The following is a 24,143-nucleotide window of genomic DNA, read 5'->3' on the forward strand; positions in this document are numbered from 1 at the left end:
GTTTCCAAAGCGCTGACCAAAGTTGAAGTGCTGTAAGTGCGCCCAGGAGATGCCCAGCACAGACCAGCTGACGAACCTGGCTGCTGCTCGCTGTGATTTCATTTGACACTGACTGCTTCCACTGCATTATCCTGGCAGTTCTTATTTCGCGGGAGTGAGAGTTTCTTTCTCTTCTGAGTCTTTGACAAGCTTCCAGCTGGCTACCGCTGCCTGTTCTTCTGCCAACACGCCTTTGCACAGAGAAGATGGAGTTTCCTTCATGGATCTCTGTAAGGATCTACAGGGACAAGGTACATGGAAAAGCCTTAGCACAAAGAACACCATGGTTCTCAAGTGGACACTGACACACACATGTGTGTGTACATGTATGCATGTGTGTACATGAGTGCATGGTCTTTCCTCGCCCCCCCCATGTCTGTCTGTCTGTCTGTCTCTGTCTCTGTCTCTGTCTCTGTCTCTGTCTCTCTCTCTCTCTCTCTCTCTCTCTCTCTCTCTCTCTCTGTGTGTGTGTGTGTGTGTGTGTGTGTGTGTGTGTGCATGTGTGCAGGTTAGAAGGCAATTTGCAGAAGTTGGGTCTGTCCTATTGTGTGGGTCTCTAGGAGAGAACACATGTCATCAGGCCTGTCAGCTAATGTTTTTACCCCATTGAGCCACTTTGATGGGCCTTGCTAACTATATTATGCACTCCTGATTTCTCAATTTCAGACTTGCCGTGCAATATTTCTTTGTGTATTTTAGTGGTCTGGCATCAGGATTGTGAACAGATGTGGCCTCTCTATAGTCCCAATGTCTCTTGTACTGGGGCTCAGCATCTGGTTCAGTTTGGCTAAGATAATATATTAAAAAGTGATGCAGGTGATTAGGAAGTTCTTGCTCCTGGCTCTTGCCTGATTTTGTTACATTTGGATCCCTGAAAGGACCTTGAAAAGAAGTTCAGGCAAGTACAGAATCGTCAGAGATGGCATGGACCGTCCCTTTCTCCCCATGAATTTTTTTCAGGTAAGTATACCAGAGACATCAAACTTGAGGCAGGAAAAACTGGTAACTGCCAGAGAAGTGTAAGAAATAAATTTATTGTTGTAGCCTTTGAGTTTGGGGGTGATTCGCTAATACTCTCAAGCATAATCAGTGGAGAAACGAAGCAGTTACAAGCAGAAAACAACTTTCCTGGAGACAGGAAAAGTTAAAGCATCTGTCCATCCTGGCTTTCAAATGATCTGAACACTCTGACTTTCCCCCAGTGGAACTTTATGGTGGTAAAGCATGGACTCCTGCATTGGAGTCCTGCTGAATCATCAGGGACAATTCCACTGTCACTACTACAATAACCATATCTAACTAAGCCACAAACATTCTCCTACATATACAGCATAATCATGTTTATTTTATGCATTACTGTGTTGGTCATACTTTCCTTAGTGGTGACCAAAGTAACTCAGAGCCTTACATGGATGGATTGGGTGTTCTGGCTCATGATTTTGGTCCATGGTCAATTGGTTCCATATTGGAGGCATATATGGAAGCTGGATACCACAGCTGTGAGAATATGTGGCGAAGAGAGACCTGGGGATAAGATACAGGCCCCAAGGACCCGTTTCTTGTTGACCTACTTCTTCCAGCTTGTCCTACCCCTTGAAGCTTCCAGCAACTCCCCATGGAAACTGAGGTTGTTTGAATGAAAAACGTTCCCCGTTGGTTCCTGCACTTGTACACTCACTCCCTAGTTGGTGATGCTGCTGTTTGAGAGAGGTTGTGGGACCCTTAGGAGGTGGAGCCTTGCTGGAGGAAGTCCATCGCTGGAGGGTGGGCTTTGAGAGGTCATATCCTCCACCCACACCCAGCTGCTTTCTCTGTGTGGTTGAGGTACATAGGATGCTCTCTGTTTCTTGCTCCTCCCACTACACTTTCCCTGCCATTTGTGGACCTCTAGCCCCCTGGAATGGTAAGTCAAATAAACTTTTCCCTTAAGTTTCCTTTGGTTACAGCAACACAAGAGTTAGTGATACACAGATAGGGCACTTAACCACACAAATCTCAGTGTGTGTGTGTGTGTGTGTGTGTGTGTGTGTGTGTGTGTGTGTGTGTGTGTGTATTTATGTGTGGATTTTGCCTTCCACATACAATTAGGACATATTCGGTTGTAGTGGATGTACACATGTTTTTGTTTTGATCCTAAGTGTAGAATGGGGAACAGACTTGTGAGAGAACAGGTGACGTTTATCCACTAGAAGATCAACCATCTCCTGCAGGGGCTTGGTTTTTGCCAGCTGAAACACATCTTAGTACAGATTCTGAGAGAATATATATGAGCCCCAAACAGGAAATGGGTAGTTTTTCTTGAGGGGGGGGGATGTCTTATTATCATTTGGCTGTTCATGGCTCCACTTTGAGACATTCCTAGAGAGACTGCTCCAGAGAACGCTTCGGGGCTCCGAATTCTGGCTGCTGTTCCAGGTTCCAGCAGCAGCTTTGGTTGAATTGGGGGTCTGCTGAAATCCTGCCGACTACGCCAGAGGAATCGCCCCCAGGAACTGAGTCCAAAAAGGTCTACTTCTCCTATTCCGTTAACCTCTTTTCTCTATCTAGGACAGGTGGGTTGGAAGGGAGGTATACTCATTAAAGAACCCCAAATAAAGTATGTTTGGAAAAGGTCGAAGCCTACACCTGGTGAAGTAGGGCAGCCAGGAACAATCTCTGTGACACTAAGTGAGGCGTTAAGGATCCAGTATCATGCTCAACAAAAGAAGCTGCATCCTGGAATGAGACTTGAGTGACAGAACTCCTATGTGGGGAAAGACAGGTCCTCTGATCCTGAGATAGTAGACAAACCTTTAACTGTCTCAATCTTCAGTGACTCCATCAGCGAAATGAGAAAATGCCAAAGGAGGGAAATATTACCACTGATGCTACCTTCTTAGTGTTCAGTGTCCTTAGTTTTGGGATGGGTTCAGAACCTTTCATAATGACCTCATAATGGACGAGGTACTGACTGCTAGCCACTACACTGTGGATGTGATTTTTCTCACTCCATAGCTCTGAAGACCAAGTAATTACATGTTAATTGTTTTGCAAGCTAAGAAACATGTATGTGAAAGTAGTGTTTAAATGGAACCCCATAGAATAGAAATGCTTGTTGGTGATGAGTGAGATTTTGCTCAATGAAGAGATTAAAAAAAAAAAATAGGCAGCCCATATGCTCAGCAGATTGACAACACAGCCTCACTAAATAACAGGCAAGGTCTTTCTTTATTAAAGACAGAAATTTCATGTGTTGTAGACTTCTCCATCTAAGGGTGGCTGTACTTGATTCGGGCTTATAAAACCACATTGCTGTGTTTGGAGGTGAGCTTCTACAGGTCCAGGTGGAACGTTCTTCCCATGGAGAGAGGAGGAAGAAGAAATCTGCTTCTGAAGGGAAAAGCCAGTCCTGTGGCCCGAGGGAAGCAGTCTATGTAAAAACAGGTGCCAGGAAGGCTCAAGGTAGCTTTCAGGAACAAGACTGAGGGCAGCTTCGGTAAAATAAGTCAGATATGAAAACGAACGAATGGAGTCTTTGCCGTATCCATCAGTTTTCGTGCTACGCCTGACCTCTCTATTCAGACCCATGGCGGCTTCAAAGATAAAGGCTACATTGAGAATAGTTTCCGTTACAGCCAAGAATCACACGGGGCAGTCAGTCCTGAAAGTCCACCACTCCCTGTTGGTCCCATTTGGCACTAATGCAATCCTAGGGGAAGCTGAAAACTAAACAGTGTTATTAGCAGTGACAGAAAGCTTTTAGCCAGGCTCCCCTATGTAATGATGAATGCTGTTTATCATATTTTACCTGTTGCTTTTAAACTTTCCTTGTCAGAATGAATCATGGCTAAGGGAAAGGGGAGCAGATTATAGACAATGCGATTTGTCTGATCGCAGTTGCCCCTCATCAAGAGCCATGAGCAAATGTAAGCAGAAGCAACCGGCAGGCTGAAAATCATTCTCCCTGCCAAACCTGTCAGGGATGCACCTGGCTCTACACTCTGCGAAGGAGGTGGTTCCCTTCCTGCACCAGGGGAGTGGAGGTGCAGGAGTGACTCTTGCTATCTGGTGGGTGGATAATGAAGATTAATTTACTTATCCCTTATCTACGTAAATTGGAGCACAGAGAAGATGTCTTACAGCTGCATGGAGCCTGCCCTTAGAGACACCTTTCTGCCTTCCCCTTGTCAGCATTGAAGAGTGTGGAGACCAATCAAGATGGACCCCAGTGTGGCTGCCAGCATTGTTGGTTCCCTGGTAATTCCAGGAGAGCAACAAACACGTACAGAACTGTTTCATAACGATCTCAACATTTATCCCACTTTTTTTCCACTTCTTTTGTATAGATACAACTTGCTTCCTATTCCTGGTAAGAATAAAATAATTTAAGAAAACCGAGTCACAAAAATCAATATTTTGACAAACTTTGAACTTGCTAACTTGAAGCTGAGCTCAAGACTCATTTCATAAAATAAACCATATAAAACAAAACAAAGCAAATAATAAGAGTTGTCTGGGTCTCCCAGAAGGTACCCATGGCAGTGAGTACATAGTGATATAAGAAGACATAGTGCTATGATCCACGTGGCCAATTTCAATGGGAAATATCTTAGACATTTGCAAAGTATATCTCCAGTTCCCTCACTTCTGTCAGGCACTCTTGGATGACACAGGTGTTCGACACGTCAGTAAGGTCCCCATGGTTCATCTGAGCAGTTGTGTGACTCACTCATTTATAAGAATGAGGTCCAGATGGGAGTCAGAAATGAGTTCCCTCAATCCCAGACTACGTGTTTGCTATGGTCTAGTTGAGGGGGTCAGCTTTCTGTGACCTTGGGCCAGGGTAACATTTCCAAGCCTTGTTACCCATTATAGACATAAAAGTACAATCTTAAACTGTAGACAAGTTTGGGGAATCCATAAAATAACATGTGGAAAAAATATTTAGCATATGAGGCAGGGAATGTAGCTCAGTTGGCAGAGTGGCTACCTAGCATTCATGAAACCCCGCATCCCACTCCAATGCTGTACTAATCAGGCATGGTGGTACATGCCCATAATCCCAAAACGTGAGGGATAGAAGCAGGAGGATCATAAATACAAGGTAATCCACCCTGATAGCAGACTGGGATACATGAGATTAAAAAAAAGAAAAGAAAAGAAATCTACCAAACCCAAAAATCAGAAACAGAAATATTTAACACAGCACCCAAATGACAGCTCTCAATAGAGGTTGGCTCATTATATTGTACTGCTATTATGAATACATATAATTTTATCAAAAATTTGACTAGCAATGACTGTAAAGGAAAATAGAAAATGGATAGGTTTGTTTATTATTGGTTTACTATCATTATTGAGTACTCATGTCACAGTGCACATGTGGCAGGCAGAGGACTAAATCAGTGGGGTCAATACTCTCCTCTAACTAACACTCAGGTTCTCGGAATCAGACACAGGTAGCCAGGCTTGAGTGACAAGACCCTTTACCCTCTGAGCCATCTCTGGACCCCAAGGTACTTTGAGAATCTGAGTGGTGGTAAGGAATTGAGGGGAACTGGCTAGATACACAATGAAGGAGGAATATAAGAATGGGCCATAGGTGCTTAACCAGGTGCGTGGCGCTAACTGTGGGTGGAGGATATAGCATAAAAGAGGTTACACACACACACACACACACACACACACACACACACACACACACGGGGGGGGGGGGGACAGTGGGTATGTGGAACTGTAGTGTGAGTGCTGACACAACAGAGGCCTCTAAAGGCGGAGCAGGCAGAAGCTAGTTGAAAAGTGGCCGTGCTTTGAGTTGATTTGGCTCAGCATTTCCATTTGAGTGACAGGAACATGGTGTGTGAACCTTTGCTCTGTATCTCACCCAGACCCGTGGACTCCTACCTACCTGGTCTCCCAGCCTCTGCCAATCCTTCCTCATTACACTCTGAAAAGAGAAGTAGGAAGTTCTGTCTTCATTAGCAACAGTTACGTATATAATTAAAGCAGGGACTTAGCTTCTGTTGCCTTCTCTTTCAGAGACACGATAAAACAAACCCTCAGCTCCATCTGTATGTCTGCCTACAAATGTGAACCTCACACTGGAGGACTCTTGAGGGGCAACTGTGAAGTCCGAGTGTGACCATGGAGGCATCAGGTCTTGTGGCTAGCAGGCTCATTTGGTCACAAGTAAGCAAATCTCCACATCCGGGTCTCACCTGTAATAAATCCTCTGCTGTCCAATTCCAAGGTCTATTTCTTGTTTGTTTGTTTATTTGTTTGTTGTTGTTGTTTTTCTTTGGTTTTGTTTTGTCTTCTTCTTTTCCAATTGAGTTCAAAATTGGGAGTGTGGGAGCCTTCAGATCCGTTATACAATCTAGGGGAGAGCATGGACAATGGGGCAGTGTCCTGTGTGTGAGCCAAGCTCTCGGATGGACTTCACATTGACCGTCTGGTTTTACTTTCACAATGGACCTATTTATTCTGTGGAGAATCTGAGACTCTAAGTTCAGCTCCACCACAGAGCTGTAAGCAGCAAAGGCAGGGGTTGAGCTTAGAAGTCTGTGAGCTGAGGTGTGTGTCTTGCTAATACCTCACTGCTCATTTTCAATTAAGCATATTAAACTCACTCTGTCTTTGTTTCTTCCTTTTTCCCTTTCCCTTCCTTCTTTCCTTTTTTTTTTTCTTGTCTTCTTCTAAATTGTGTGTATGGGTCTCACATTCCCACCTCGATCTGAAACTATTTGATATGAGCAAAAGAAACAACAGCCATGTTGTTTCCTTGGGAAGCAGATTTGCTGCAGGCTCAGGTCTCTTGCAGACGCCTATCATGTGATACACCTATACATCACGGATTATTACTTTACATGTATTTTGGAGATTCGGTAAAATCGTACTCTTAAGAACACCCAGGTTAGCGAGTGTCAGAAAGGGAAGCCAGAGGAGTAAGTTGGAAGTTTTAGAATTGAATTTGTGCCAGGTACATGGATGGGGTTCAGATCCATCACATAGCAATTCTGTAGCATCAGTTTCCTAAACCACACCCATCCTGGGAAGACGTGGAAGGGACAGAAGGGACCCAGTATAACAAGTGCTGTGTTAGAGCAGCAGGCTTGATGCTGATCCTTTGCTGATCTACTTTGTAAGGCGGTTTTGAAAATTACCTGAATCGCCACCTAATGTTTTCTTAACCTCACTTCATTTCAACTCTAAGTACATAGGAGATGGGGCCAGTAAGTGGGAACCATCAGTGCCTATGTTCACCTCTTTGGTATGTGGGTAAAATTTAGAAGTAACTAAGTATTAAGTTTAAGAAGCTTTTTCTTCACGATTGTCCTTCCAGGTGTAGAGTGTTTTCCAGTGTGTCCCCCACGTTGACGCCAGCAGCCCAGGTACGCACTGCAGCCTCATATGACCTTCACGGGGCTTGTTCTGCTCTCTGTAAACACTAGCCCTGTTGCCCTTGCCTGCCTTTCAGCAGTGTGTGTGCACATCCTCAATACACCATCCCAAGCAACCAACTGGGCAAACCCCTGATTCTACCTGGGACAGCACTCTGCATGAGTGTACATAATATTAGCGTATAGTTCCCTTCTTTATGAACACTTTAAAGAGATTTACTTTCATTTTATTTATGCGTATGTGTTTGTGTCTGTGTATGTGCCTGGGTATGTATATGTGTATGTGTATGTGTTTGTGTGTGTGTTTATGTATGTCTCTGTGTCTGTCTGTGTCTGTGTCTGTGTCTGTCTGCGTCTGTGTCTGTGTCTGTGTCTGTCTGTGTATGTGTCTGTGTATGTCCATGTGTCTGTGTCTGTCTGTGTCTGTGTATGTGTCTGTGTATGTGCATGTGTCTGTCTGTGTCTATGTCTGTGTATGTGTCTGTGTCTGTGTCTGTCTGTGTCTATGTCTGTGTATGTGTCTGTGTCTGTGTCTGTCTGTGTCTGTGTCTGTGTCTGTGTATGTATATGTGTCTGTGTCTGTGTGGGTGTCTGTGTCTATGTATGTGTGTGTCTGTCTCTGTGTCTGTGTCTGTGTCTGTGTGGGTGTCTGTGTCTATGTATGTGTGTGTCTGTCTCTGTGTCTGTGTCTGTGTCTGTGTGGGTGTCTGTGTCTGTGTCTGTGTCTGTGTCTGTGTCTGTCTGTGTTTGTGTCTGTGTCTGTGTATATGTCTGTGTCTATGTATGTGTATGTGTCTGTGTATGTGTATATGTATGTGTCTATGTCTATGTATGTGTCTGTGTCTGTGTCTGTGTGGGTGTCTGTGTCTGTGTGGGTGTCTGTGTCTATGTATGTGTGTGTCTGTGTCTGTGTCTGTGTCTGCGTGGGTGTCTGTGTCTATGTATGTGTGTGTCTGTGTCTGTCTCTGTGTCTGTGTCTGTGTCTGTGTGGGTGTCTGTGTCTATGTATGTGTGTGTCTGTGTGGGTGTCTGGGTCTGTGTGAATTTATGTCTAGGAACAGAAGAGAATGTGGAGCTGGAATTGCAGGCAGTTGTGAGCCTTCCTACGTGGATGCTGGGAACCAAACTCCCATCCTCTAGAAGAGCAGTGCATGCTCTTAACTGCTGATCCATCTCTCCAGCAATGTTCCCTTCTTTTTATTAGTGAGTATAAATGCTCCTATCACCCATGTAATAGCTTTCCTGTAGCTAATTTCTCCTTTCCCTCATGTTATTGCATTCTGTGGCATCATAATTCAGAGGGGTCCAGAGGTAGCTTCATGCTACAGAGTTACCTGAATGGTATCCACAGCCTGGCTTGAGAACTCGCTTCATGTCTCTCTGCAGCCATTGTGAGGTTGCTTTGACTCATCCTATAGGCTCAGGGAGACACAGACCTCATAAAGCAGCAGCAAGATCATATGCATATTCTAGCCAAAAGTTTTTTTAAAAATAGAATTACAGGGAGCTGGACCAATGGCTCACCAGTTAGAGCACTGGCTGCTCTTCCAGAAGACCTGAGTTCAGTTCCCAGCACCTATATGGTAGCAGAACTGTACCCTCAGCTTCAGGGGATCAGATGCTCTGTGGTCACAAGGCACATACATGGCACACAAACACATGTGCAGGCAAAATCCTCATACACATAAAATGAAAATAAATAAAGCTTTAAAAATGAAACCCATGTAATTGCAGAAAATGCTTCAAAGATCAATGGATATGCTTTGCTTCAAGCAGGAGTCTTTTTTGTACACTATTTCCTTCCCCATGGCGGAAGGGCTTGATGGATTGGAAAGGCATTGGCTGTTACTTCTGCACAATGATTTCTCCCTCTTTCTACTTGGCTGCTCAGAAATTGGGGACGGTGTCAATGATCAATGTGGCTCTCAGAGCTGCTTAAACCAGCCAAGCCAGTCTCCTCCATGAATCTTAATCTTTCATACACAAAACTTTATCTAACTTTCCTGCCTTTTCACCCTTCCTTCTTTCTTCCTGTTGACTCCTCTCTGTCCTCTGTAACAGTGCGGGAAAGACACTGGTTTGCTAATCTGAGTTTTCTCTCTTGTTTTTTTGTTAGGTTAAGGGGTTGTCAGTATTTATCTTCTCAAAGATACACCCTATATTTTCTTGATTCTCTGTGTTGATTTGTTTTATTTTCTTATTCTCTGCTTTGATCTTTCTTGTTCCTTTCCATCTACTGATTTGGGCTTTGGTTTATTCTTTCTCTAAGACCTTGGGGTGCATCATTAAATTGCTTCTTTGAGATTCCTCTGATTGGTTAACTAGATTTTTGTGACTGTAAGCTTCCCTCACAGAACCACTTTCATTTTGAACACAGATTCTAACATGTGAATTTTATTTTGATTCTCAGATTTTTAGAAAATCTACTCTTTATTTATTCAATAACTTTTCACCATTCAAACTTATGCCCTTTACTCTTAAGACATTTTATACATTTTTACTATTTCCTTTAGTTGATTTTTAATTCTATCCCACTGTGGTCAGATCAAATCTAAAAATTATTTCAAATTCTTTGTCGACATTAACACTTATTATGTGTCCTAAATATATCTCAGAGACTTTCATAGATTGCCAAGAAGGGTGTATATTATTGTTCCAGAGTGGGCAGGCTGTCTATAGATTTCTCTTGAATTTCTTTGACCTAGAATGTCATTTAATTCTGATGTTTCTTGGTGACTTTTGGGGGGTCTGTATGACCTATCTATTGATGAGAGAGGTCGATTGAAGTCACCCACTATTGTGCATGTATCAACCTGTACCTTTATGTTCAGTAATGTGTATTTTATAAAATTGGGTGCACCTCAAACTGGAAAGATGTCTCAGTGGTTAAGACCACTGGTTTTTTTCTACAGAGAACCCATAATACATTCTCAGCACTCACACAGCATCTCACAATCATTTGTCCCTAAAGCTCCGTGGATCTAACCCCCTCTTCTGGCCTCTGCAGGCAGCAGACACATACATGGCTCAAGACATATATGCAGGCAAAACATTCATGTACATAAAGTTAATTAATTAAAAATAATTTTAAAATTGGGTACACCAATGCTCAGCACATATATGTTTGAGGTTGTAATGTACTCTTGAAATATTGTTCCCTTAACCAATATAAAGTGACCTTCTTTGGTATTGTCTGATTAATGATGTTTGAAATCTATTAACATAGCTACAATTGCTTCTTGTCTGGTTCTTGGATTTTTCTGCATTTTTTTTTGCCCTAGGCTATTTGCCTTGGACAGTAAGGTACATTTCTTAAAAGTATCACACAGCTGAGTCCTGTGGGCTTTTGTTGTCTTTCTTTTGCTCTTTTCTTTTTAAAAATCTAGCTAGTCTGTGTTTTGATTAGAGAATTAAACCATCAATACTTATACTTATTACTGAAAGTTATATATAATTATTGCTGTTTGGGGGTAATATTTGGTATCTCGCTCATCCTCATTTCTTTAGTTCAACTGGTGTCTGTTCTTTTTGTGATCATCTCGTGGAGGTGTTTATCTTTCTCTTCATTGTGTAGGGTTCCTTCAATTATCTTCTCTGGCGCTGGCTTAGGGGTCATAAATACCTTAGTTTGTTCTTATAGTGGGATGTTTTTATTTCCCCAATTACAAAGTATAACTGTACTGGATACAGGAATATGGGTTGGTAGTTACTGTACTTGGAGGAAGCATTTAGGGGGAAGGGACCATGGATATGTTGTAGTTTCAAAACTCAAGTTGGTCCTTCAAAAAGATCTAAGTCATGAATAAATTTTAATGTTCTATTGAGACTAATCCTAACACCAGTATGTACAAAAAATAAATTTTAGAAAATCATTTATAGTAAACAGAGTCTACTAATTACAGCAGTTCTACATAGTTCACACAAACACATGCACACATGCATACACACACACACACACACACACATACACACACAATCCAGACAATGGTGTGGTTACAAGGCCAAGGCAGAGACTTAAGGCAAAATTAAAACAAAATTTTGTTACACAGAGAAACATGTGCACGTGGAATTACACTAGAAAGCATTGCCTATAGCTACATATGCCCCTAAATATGACAGGAAAAGGCACCCGTGAAATCTTTATGGTAGGGTTTCCTGAACAAGACCAACATATATCACAGCCAATTGACACCCTAATGTCAAGGTAAGGAAATTCTGCTTGATCCTACACATAGAGGACCACAGGTGATCACTGAGAAAGGGAGGGGCTCCTATATTACGTTGGCCAATCTCAAATACCTGGACAGTAATTAAAGAAGAAATAATACATTTAGTAGGAGAGAGAAAGGGTGGGGCTCGGGAAGAGTAGGACACAGGAGGGAGGACTAGGGTGGTACAATATTGCTCATGTACAACATTCTCAGAAGCAATTAAAACATAAAATAAAAGTGGCTCAGAGGGGAGGACACTTGGGACGTTAGGGGAGAGAAGCATAGGAGAACAGGGAAATAGAAGGATCCAGAGGGTCCTAGAAACCTACAAGAAAACCATTATGATGCGCGGATCTGGGTCCAGGGGTCCTGCTCAAACTATGACACCAGCCAAGGACAATATAGGCAGTAAACTTAGACCCCCTACCCAGATCTAGCCGATGGACAGGACACTCTTCACCATTGAGTGGAGAGTGGGGTCTGACTTTCATGCGAACTCTGGTGCCCCATTTTTGACCACGTCCTCTTGATGGGGAGGCCTGGTGGCACTCGGAGGAAGGATAGGAGGCTACCAAGAAGAGACTTGATACCGTATGAGCATATACAGGGGGAGGAGGTCCCCCTCAGTCACAGTCATAGGGGAGGGGAGTAGGGGAAAAGCAGGAGGGAGGGAGGAATGGGAGGATATAAGAGATGGGCTAACAATTGAGATGTAATATGAATAAATTAATAAAATATTTAAAAAATAAAATAAAATAAAATGAAAGTGAAAGTCCTCCATTTTAGAGACTGGTTTGCATAAATGCCCGGTCTATGCTGGTGCTTTATTGTACAATTGTTAGATGTCACAGTTATTAAGAACAGAAAGGTTTAGAACAATATGGGAAGTCCTTGCTCTGAAGGAAAAAAAATTACAATATTAGACAGACAGGGTGATGAAAGCCAGGAGACAAAGTATTTCATGAGAAAAAGCCTCCGTTATTCCCTCCTGGAGTAAGGAAAGGCAAGTGTTATGTGCTGCATGCAGCCAAGGCGCTCTCTCACAGCATCCTTCAAGCATCAAAATATCCATAAAAGCTCTGTAGCTAAAGAGCTGTGGAAATGTCATTTAAAACATTTTTTAAAAACTAGGTCTAGAAAGATCATCTCAACATGCTGGACATCAATGCCAGCATTATATTGAATAGGGGGGGGGGGGAGACTGCATGAACTTCCTTGAAAAATCAGGAGTGAGGTGGGGGCTTCAGTCCTCCACTCTTAATCATATAGTTCTTGAAGTCGTAGCTATACCAATAAGAAAGGATGCAGACGTAAAAGGGCAGACATAGTAAAAGAAAAACTTATTATTCACATTTGCAGGTGAAAAGATCCAAAAAATGTCACGAAAATCTGTTAGATCCAAAAAATATTTGAAGCTCAGTGAAAATATATGAGCACAACACACAAAGAACAAGCTTGCCGAGCATTCTGGATAGCAATCCCACTTACACCACTGCAAAGAGGCGGGAGTAGAGGCATGCAAATTTAACTAAGATATTAATGACCTCTGCAGTGAAACATGCAGAACAATAAACCTGCTGCTGCTGCAGCAGCAGCAGCAGCAGCAACAACAACAACAACAACAACAACAAAAATCCTTTAGAAGTCACTGGGAGATTAAAAAAAAAAAAGCCTCTGAGTTCCTGAGGCTGTATGGTGAATAGTGAAATGACTGCACAGCTGAAAATGATGTATGGATTATGTGCAGTCAGCATCAAATCCCACTGGCATCTTCTAGAAATGGAAAAATATCCCTAAAGTTCTTTCCTTTATGGAATAGTGCGAGATCCAAAGGTGATTCTGAGCTAAAGGATTAGTGTGTATCTGCAGTGCGGGGGAGGGTGGGGAGAGAATCACCACTTCTGCTTCTAAAATACACAACACAGCCATAGTGACAAAAGGTGGCATAAAAACTTACAGGCTAATGCAGTAGAGGAGAACACAGGAATAATTCCACAAAACTACAGCTACCAGACTCTATGCATGGTGCTAAACATGTACCTACAATGAAAAGAAAGCCCTTTGCACAGGCAGTTCCAGGAAACCTAGCAGTCCACCTGTAGATGGCTGAAACTAGATCATTGCCTCTCACTTGTTACCAAAAATAGAGAAATAAATAAATAAATAAATAAATAAATAAATAAATAAATAAAACCCAGAACGGATCAAAACACTTAATATAAGACTTAAAGCTTTGAAACTACTGGAGAAAATGTAGGGGACCTTCAAGATCTAGGACAGGCAACAGTTTACTTAGTAGGGGGTCCAGTTCCTCAGAAAACAAAGAACAGAAATTGACAAAGAAGACCCTATTAAATTAAAATGCTTCTGTATAGAAAAGGAATCAATTAATAAAGTCACAACCTATGAAATGGGAGTGAATCATTGCTAGTTATTCACCAAAGGATTGATAGCTATAACATGAATAAGGCAAAGACTTAAGCATCAGTACACAAAATAACTCAAACAATAAATGGGCCAATGATCTAGATAGGAGCTTTTAAAATGAAGGACAAACAGGAAATAAACATGAAAAAATGTTCATCTTCACTAACTATCAAGGAGTACAAACCAAGATATGTTCAATGAGATTTCATCTTACTATGTGCAAAATGGCAAGTGTCATGTCAAGAAACAATTCAAAGCAAATGGTGGCAAGGCTATAAAGGAGAGATTTAGAAACTATTTCTGGGAAAGTAAATTAATCCAGCCACCGTGAAAATCACTATGGAAGTTATCCAATGACAAATAGAACTACCATATGCTCTACCACTATTACTGTTAGGTTCATACCCAAAAGAATTAATGACAGCTTACCAACAGACACCGACATGTGCATCCTCTTTCTGCACTGCACATGATAGCCAAGTTCTAGACTTAGGTGGCCAGCAGTGGATGCATAAAAGAAAATGTGCTACATACACATAATAGAGTTCTTTTCACTCAGCTGTGAGGAAGAATGGTGTGCTTGTGCTGTTTGCTGGATGTAACTGGGGACCACAGTAAGTGAGATAAGACAGACTCAAAAAGAAAATTACCGCATTTTTGTCTCATATGTAGACATAGGGAAAGGAAGAAAGGCATGGAAATAAAAGATTCAGTATTAAGGATGCAGAAGGAGTAAATGGGAGGGGAGAAGGAAGAAGTGTAACAGTGGCATGGGTATAATCAAATACTATGCATTCACATGGAAATGCCCCAGTGAAACACATTTCTTTGTATAATTAATATATATTAATAAAGTCATTAAAGTTCAAATAATGGTGGACAACTAGAAGAAGGCTTGGCTAATGGCCACAGAACAGCAGTGAGACAAAGGATCTGGGCACCCTGTTTCATGTTAGGTGCCCCTAATACCGTGAACTACATACTAGGTTGTAAACAGGTAGACTTTAAAGATTGTAAATACAAAAAAAAGATAAGCATGTGAGGATACGTGTGGGTACTCACTCCATTTCTGTTGCTGTGATGAATGCCACTTAGAGGAGAAGGGTTTTGTTTTGGCATACAGTTTCAGGCTACAGCCTTTCACCATAGAGAGGTCACAGGAGCAGGACCTTGGGACAGGTGGTCACACTATGTTTATGGTTAAGGGCAGAGTGAATGAATACATGCTTTCTTGCTTGTGTGCAGTTTGGTTTCTCCATTCTTACAATGATCAGGATTTCCTGCCTAGAGAATGGCGCCACCCACAGTAGGCTGGGTCTTTCCGCATCAATTTACTAAATTAGCACAATTCCCCATAGATTCATCTACAAGCCAACCCACTGTAGAAAATCCTTTATTGAGATTCTTTTCCCAGGTGATTCCTGGTTGTGACAAGCTAACCACCCCAGTGTATCAGTTAGTCTGATTTAATCATTTGTGGACTGTGCATACAAATGTCAAAATATCTTGTACATTAAACTTACAAATTTTATTTGCTCCTTACAGACATAATAGCAGATTCAATCATATTGGAGAAGACACAGGCTGCCAAGAATGAAACTACAAGTCAAGAAAGCACGGGAGAATGAACTGTTTGTTATGTCATGTGTAAAGCTGAAAATATTACTATTTCTTGATATATGGGTATAGTTACAGTTATTGGAATAAAATTTAAAGAGAAATTTAAGAAAAGTTGGTAAAAATGATCTTCAAACACAGGGTAGAATATAATACAGTCTCAGACAATGATGCACATTGAAAATGTATAAATAAGGAATTCTTCATAAAATAATGCTACAAGAAAAAAGCATGGCACAAACCATGTTTCTGCATGACCCAGATTATCTGATTTATTTTAGTATGAGGAGAGGGAAAATGAATAGGTGTAACTATTCCAAAACGTTAGCCATGGTTTTTAAATAAAATATGAATGATATGATCCCTCTGCTTTCTTGCTTTTGTTGTTGTTGTTCATTGTGTAGTTTCTACTCTAAAATTCCTATTCTGTATTTTATGATAGGGAAATTGAACTTTGTTTATAATGACAAAATATAAGTCTACTGAGATGTATTTGTCTTTAGTATCTTCTAGCTTAACGCATGCTTCTGAGCCTTGCAGTATTTAACCTTGGTTTGCCTTCTCTCGCTGTTGTAGTCCCCCTTTGCCTGTGAAAGTCAAGAGCCTGGCTCTGGGAACACTGCCCAGACAGCTACAGACAGGGATCTGTGTCAATAAATGTGGTGATTAGGAAGCTTCCTGATTTTATTACCTGCTGCTCAGACCCGAGCTTATTTCCCACAGGGGGTTACCATGGGTGGATAAGGGACCTTGACTCTCTTGTTCCAAGGCTGCCTTGGATTGCCCCACAGGAGCCTTGAGGGTCAGTCACAGCCCCCAGCCCCCCCCCCAAACCCCATCTGGCTCTGAGCTGCCTCCTCACTTCATCTGACGCTGGCCTGGACAGGAGGTTAGGCTCCAGGGAAGGGGATAAGGAAACAGCTGGGTTCTGCCCAGGGATCTTCATGGGGTGACAGGAGGCTTCCCATTTCTCCTGCTGCCGAGGGATGCTCTGCCCCAGGGAGACATGCCTTGTTGTGTATTGTGACTCCAAGGAATTATGAAAAGGACTGTGTTTATTTTAAATCGCTATTGTGACAGCAAATGTCATTGTCTATTTTTGTGCCTGTAAAACACACACTCTCTCTCTCTCTCTCTCTCTCTCTCTCTCTCTCTCTCTCTCTCTCTCTCCACACCCATACACATCCATGTAATTTAAATATGATTCAGCCAGGGTCTAAGAACTTTCATCTAAAGACACAACCTCAATTAGCCAATAAGAATAATTTTTAAGATCTGTTGTACAACGTGGAGGCCACACTGAATTCATGAAAAATTGCTAAAAGGTTAGACTTTAGATTTATATTACGAACACACAAAATGATAAGTATGTGAGGTTATGGTTATGTTTATGAGCTTGATTTCATTGTTCTACAAGGCACACATGTACCAAAACATCATGTATATCATAAATTTTTAAAAATGTAATTACTCAATTGAGAAATAAATGAAACAATTAAATTCTATTTCAGAAAACACAGCAAAGCTGCAGTACAGGCACAGCGCTCCTGAACGCATAAGGCTTTGCCCATGGACATGTCTAATTCCAGAAATAACATTCCTTTGCGGTTAGGGGCAGAGAGATCAGAGGGAGACAAGCCCACAGACTCATAGACAATTCTGCAATATTCTTAAAACCTCTTTAGAAGAGCAGGAACTCAAGGGTAAAAAGAGGATAAAAAACCCTGTCAGGCTGAGAGATTGTCTCATTTTCAGTATGCTTAATGGACCACTCAGGTGCCATTTGGAAGATATCAGTGCAATGGAGCACGTGACCAGTGGAGGCACTGGCCTCTCTCTGCAGTCACTACGAGAGCCAGCATCTTCCACTGCCATCCATTATTGTTGGCTTTCCCAGCCATGGAACATTCCAGAGGTCTTTCAGCTGTATGTCTTATTAAATACACATAGCATATACATAAGCCTTTGGCCCTCTGAGACTGGAGAATGCCTGAAAAAACAAAGGGTGTAATATTAGAACTCTTTCTAAATCATAAAACTATTAATTTAATGCATTCTGGTGGGGGAAATAATCAATAAAGCAGAACGCATCAAAAATTGCAAGCCATAAAGAAACCAAGTCACCCACCACAGTCTGGTGAGGCAGAGGTGGACAGAATTTTTCTGCAAAAGGTCCTGTGTGTGTGTGTGTGTGTGTGTGTGTGTGTGTGTGTGTGTGTGTGTGTGTTTCACATTTAAAAATGCCGAGGCCGGCAGACAGCGTGTGCCAGCTTCCTACCTGCATTGATTTTTTTTAAAATTCTTTCTGAATCGAATGTGAATTATAATAAAGCATTGACCTTCATGTGAAGCCAGACACCAAAGGTTCCTTTGTTGGAGCATGCTGTCGCCAGGCCCCTTTGCCAGAAGCTCCCGGGTAAGGGAGCTGCATAAAAACCCCAACATCTTCTGCTTCCAATTCAGAAGAATCTTTCATTTTTTTCTCGCTCTTTAAATATGAACTTCATATAACGTCTGTCAAAAGCGAAGAAAAGCCCAGTGGGTACCTGAGCTATCCACTGTTTCCTGGTGGCAAATATGAATGCGCATGTGTAAGTATTCTTCTCTGACAGGAGGCCCAGGGGGGAAGGTGGGGTAGGGGTGGGACTTGGGGTAAGGGGGAGGGGAGAGGGTGGTGGTGTAAACTCAGAACCTCATTCCAACCAGCTCTAGGCCATACTCCGGCACTCATACTTACGATTTTATTGTATATTATTGTTTTCTTTCTCCTCTTTTTGGCATGTGACGATCAATTGGACATTCGTTTGGAGATGATACTTGCATGTAGATTGAAAAGAGAAAGTGGGAAATAAGAAGAAAAGGTGAGGGGCAAGGGGCAGAGGAGGAGGGAGGGGGAGAGAAGTTCTGAACATCGAGGCCAGAAAAGCAGAGAATGCCGTCAATGTTTAAGCTAGCCCCTTCCAGACTCTCCCATGCGTCCAGGCTCAAGCACTATGCTGTTTGATCAGGTCTTAAAAAGTCAGATCTTAGTGTTAAAAATATCTTCCTGGGTTTTTATGAAACTTGCAGCTTTGATTCAGAAATTTCAGAAAAATCTGTCTTCTATGTAAAACCCCAGAGCAAAAGCACTCTGGGAGCAGCTTAGCTGGACGGTCAGGTAGATGGCATCTGAAGCCTGCAGCCTGTTTAGCACTGAGCTCTGTCCTCTCAACTCTGCAGATGTTGGCAATCGATCCCTTGGTGCCTCAGGGTTCACATCAGAAAATGGTATAGCAAAGCTAGGGGTGGTTGCTCACAGCTGTAATCCCAGCACTTGTGGTGATGAGACAGAAGAATTCCTGTAAATGCCAGAACAGAAAGGAACAAAGGACACAACTGACTCGACACACCACCACAAACAAAATGAACCAGTAATAGTTCTGATGAAATGATAGAGTACGGAGAATGCATTGAAAAGAGTGTATTCTCCAAGCCCGTGCCTTATCGCTTCTGGCTATTATTAATTTCACTGCCAAGAAATCAATCAATCAATCAAACAAACAAACAAACAAACAAATTTCATGAATTCTCAGGGACTAGAGGGAAAGGAAGGAACTCTTGGATGAAAGGGCAATCTAAGCTGTAGAAGTGTGAAGTGCACTAAGTGCAGAAGTGCACCGCACCCTTCTGTGAATGTTATGCACTATGGTGCTCTGCTCAGCAACTGACCACATGTACAATGACAGTTGTGCGATATATTGTGACTAAGTAGACATTTTGGCTTCTGTAATGGCAATCTTCTGTGCTCATGCATGGATGACATCATCCGTTGGGGTATTCGTCTTGACACACCCACCCCAGCATTAACACTCATGGTTGTCTATACCTAGGATGTTTAGTTAAACTTCTTCATAACCTGACAAATAATAAGGTTGAAAAATAATGTGTAATTAGTAGGTTAATTTAATCATTAAATTTAAAAATCAGTGAACAATTAAAGCAGTTACACACACACACACACACACACACACACACACACACACACACACACACCCCTTTCCTGTTACTGTGATAAAATACCTTGACCAAAGCAATATACAGGAAGAGGATTTGTACTGGCTTGCAGCTCAAGGAGCTCAAGGACAGAGTGATGCACGATAATGGAGAAGTCAAGGCACCAGGAACTGAGGCAGCTGGTCACATGGCATCTAAAAGAGCAATGAAGCCTGCACTCAGTTCACTTTCTCCTTTGTCTATAGTCCAGGAAGCCAACCCAAAGAATGGTGTTACTCACAGTGGGCAAGTCTTTCCATTTCAAGTAACCTACTTAATCAGTCCCTCATAGATACTCTAGAGGCTATCTCCCAGATGATTTCTCTGTCACAGAGTGGACCTAAATTTTTTTTCAAAAATATTTTCTCAAGCCATTAATGATTTTTCTAAGAATAATAAGTGTTGATTGTACATTTACTGCGAATAGTTCTCACATTGTCTCATGTTCTAAGAACATGCTCTCTGTCTCTCTCTGTCTTTGTCTCGCTCTGTCTCTCCGTGTCTCTGTCTCTGTGTCTTTGTTTCTGTGTCTGTCTCTGTGTCTGTGTCTGTCTCTCTGTCTTTGTCTCTGTCTCTGTCTCTTTCTGTCTCTCTGTCTCTTGATGTATTTGTGTCTTTTTGAGTTCCTCAGAATGTTATTTACTGTTCATTGTCAAATTCATGGAGAGATAATGACCTCTGGATCAACTGGAAAGAATGGAGAACACAGAAATCAATGTCCCTGCACACAACTGATTTTTGACAAAGCAGGGAAGTCAGTGTAATGGAGAGTGGGTTGCCTTTCCAACAAGAAGTGCCAAGTAAACGGGCAGCATGTTAGAATGTCATCCAGGTTCAGTCCATAAATATCAGTGAAAACAACATAGATCATAGAGGTTATTTATTTATTTATTTTTCTTTTTTATTAAATATTTTTTAATTTTTACATATACATTTATATTATTACACATATATACAATAAAGTACATACAGCAAGAAAAACAATGAAACAATCAGAAATTATATAAATGTTACATTCTTAGTGTTTTGGCTATTTGTATTTGACAGCCTTGAAGAAACCATCTTTCCTATCTTGGTGCATCTAAAATTCTGAATGTAAATCAATATCTATCATATCTAGCCATTATCAACTTAAAACATCTATCTAGACCTAAAAATATGGTAACTCTTAAACAATTTGTAAAACTAAACTATTTGCTCTTGAACCACATCAGAGACTTGAGAAGGGATAAAATTGATTATCTGAGTATATCAGGAGTGCAGGATAGTAGCTTCCCAAATGAAAAGTTGACAGAAACAGTTAGATCATATATTTAAAAGTATACCCTAGTGCTTTTGGAAGTAAACATGCACCTTTGATGAAGCAAAGATTTTATAGACATGATGTAAAAAGCATAGCATATAAAACATTCCCACAGAATGGTGATCCCACAGCCCTTCACTGAAACTATTTACTGGTGATTTTAAGTGCGTGTCTAGTGGACTATTCATGTAAGCACATGGGCTATGTTTCTGTGTTCATATTTACATTATTTTACATTGATTTGCCATCTTTACAAATTTTTCTGGTTATGTAAGAAAAGAATACTAATTATTGACTTTAAATGATGATGGAAAAGGTGTTTCCCCTGTATTTAAGACAATATAAAGCCAGAAAGTATCTATGTTAAAATATATCTAGCATGGAAAATAAGTTAGATGTTTGAAAACTGGAAAAAAAAAGAACCTTTCACTCTGAAAGACATAATCAAAGCGATATAAAGGCAGAAGCAAAATGGAAGAAAAATATTGCAAATCCTACCATCTGGTAAAAGTTTTGTTACTCATAATACACAAGGAACACTAAAAATTCATCAACAAGAAAATAATCATTAAAACATGACTTATTCGAACACTTATCTAAAGAAGTTATACAGGGGACAAGGACACATGGAGAAAGCACTGTCATCAGACACAAGGTAAACAGTAAGTTGAAAATTCCACAATTGTCAGGACATGATTGCCACTCCCTCTATTTGTTTTACTTTTAGTTCCTCACAGTGGTATTAAGTGTATATTGTCAAATTAATTGAAAATGATCTTAACATGTACCCCAAAATATCTTACAGTTTTAATAATAATTTTTTAGCTGATTGGCGTGTCTATGTAAAAGTCATAGAAATTATAAAAGTTTAAATAGTGTAGTCGAATCAGTTGGTTATTCAAGCTTGCACTTCCTATCTCACACATGCTTCGTGGGAAACAAAACTGTAAGGAATTTTTATGTCATGCCTTCTACACAAATTTACTAAAATGTGTTGCATTTAAAGCATACAGCTTATAAAGCCTTTGCTCCAATTATTGTACCTATAAATCAATCAACACATCAAGATACTGCATCTCAAACTAACACAGTGACCCAGTTGTAGAACCTCTTGTTAGAGGCCGGAGTCTCTAGGTTTGATCCAAAAGAAGATACTGAGCATTTTCCCAATACCTGTTCTATCTTAATACATCTGCATTTACCAAGTCACCCTTAGGGAGCCACTGTATCCACTCTATCTCTAGTGATAGTTAAAAAAAGAAGAATAGGAGTTGGGGCAATGCCTCAGTGGGTAAAGTGGGAAGACAAGGTTTTGAGTCCTTAAAGCCCATATAAATGTCAGATGGACATGGCAATCTGCCTGTAATCCCATGATCTGGATTCAGAGACTGAATCCCTGGCCTAATCCAGCTAAGTAGATTGATAAAATAGGTGAGTTTCAGGGGCAAGGGAGAGACTTATCTCAATAAATAAGGTGGAAAAATAAAGAAAGACAACCACTGTCAACCTCTGGACTCAAAACACATACATAGCCACATGCATACATAACTACACACAAACAGGTTCTATGCTTATGCACATATGAACATGCATACAAGCGCGCACGTGCACACACACACACACACACACACACACACACACACACACTACACATGCATACATACATACATATGTCAAAAAATAGAAAATCAGACCAGACTGTGTTTTGAATTAGTTTCATGGTGAATCATTGGCTTATCTTAAGTGTTATTAAACACATTCATTGTTCAGAATGTTTCCTACAATATGGATGTGTTGTTGTCTAACTGTGCACATATCTCTCCTTTTAGTGTTTGGCCATGCAGAGAAGGCTGTCTGCACATCTGTGTATAGTCTGTATGGAAACAGATGTTTTCAATTCTTCTGGGGAGTGACTGGGTTATACATCAGGAATTATGTTTAACATTATGAGAAATGAGAAAACTCTTGTCTTAACTAAATATTGATGCTTTCAGGCCATAATTAAAAAAATATGTCCATTTTTAGTAGAACTAAAATATAACATGTCAACTCAATGGAATGGTATTCCTTATAGACAATCCATATTTCAAATGAGCTTATGATAATTGTTTCTTCCAAGGTGTTTTAATATATCAGTACAGCAAATATGTATATCTTATTGTACTTATCCCTTTTTATGAATGTCGTTTCTTAGCTCTGAAATGGGTGACATTAAAATAATAGTGCTTTTTCATTGTATTTTCACTTATTGATATCTTCTGTTATTCTGATTAGATCTAACTTGGCTCTTCCCATTTAATCCCAAAGTCATTTAATCTTAGGTTTTTGTTGTCTTTTCATTTCATTACTCTCTGCTTTTGATCTCAATATCCTCATGTTTGTCTTCCAGTTTTTGAATTCCCTTTTCAGCTGAATCTAATTGTCCATATTTACATTTCACATTAAATAGATAATGCTAATTTGTAAACATACCATTTTCAGATTCTTCTTGCTCCTCCTTGGGAAAATATTTCAGTAGCTTGTGATAGCTTTCTAAGCTGTCATCACTTTTCAAAACATTACTTTCTAAAAGGAGTCACAGGTAGCTGCTCCATGTATGATGATTCTGATATCTGCTTTTCTTAATCTAGATGTGCTGTATGCCCTTTCTGATGAACCTCCCTTTCTGCATAGGAATTCTTGACTGTGAATTCATGTTCTTTAAGGTTTATCTGAGCTGTGTCATATGTTTCTTGAGTTTCTTCTGTCAGGAGATGTAGTTTCTTACTTTTCCCATCACTGTGACAACGTATCTGAGAGGAGCAAATAGAAGAAGGAAGGGGTTAGTTTAGCTCACCTCTTAGAATACGACCCATGGTGGTGGGGAAAGAATGAAGCATGAAGCACTCAGCCTCCTCACAGGAAGTAGACAGAGGTGACGACCCATCTTTATCTCCCTGTCTGTCTATGCAGTTCAGGATCTCAGCACATGGAATGGTACTGCCCAGATTTAGGGTGAGTCTTCCCACCTCAATATCATAGTCTAGACCACCCTCTACAGACATGCCCAGAAGCTTGTCTCCTCAAGGATTCTAGATTTATCAAGTTGACAATGAATGCTAGCCCTCACAGGCGATGCTAGACCCCATGTCTCAC

General features: G+C 40.9%; 1 long non-coding RNA gene across 2 annotated transcripts; it reads left to right on the forward strand.

The window, feature by feature from the left end:
- Positions 1 to 2,459: 2,459 nt before the first annotated feature.
- Positions 2,460 to 15,962, forward strand: LOC311603475. Of its 2 annotated transcripts, XR_014781087.1 has the most exons (4): positions 2,460 to 2,545; positions 5,458 to 5,534; positions 6,058 to 6,207; positions 15,602 to 15,962. It is a non-coding gene; the product is annotated as an uncharacterized lncRNA (long non-coding RNA). The 2 variants fall into 2 exon arrangements; XR_014781088.1 differs by lacking the exon at positions 5,458 to 5,534 and having other exon boundaries at positions 2,462 to 2,545.
- The last annotated feature ends 8,181 nt before the right edge of the window (positions 15,963 to 24,143 follow it).

Source organism: Acomys minous, assembly GCF_964271855.1.
Source record: "Acomys minous genome assembly, chromosome: 8".
Taxonomy (NCBI): Eukaryota; Metazoa; Chordata; class Mammalia; order Rodentia; family Muridae; genus Acomys; species Acomys minous.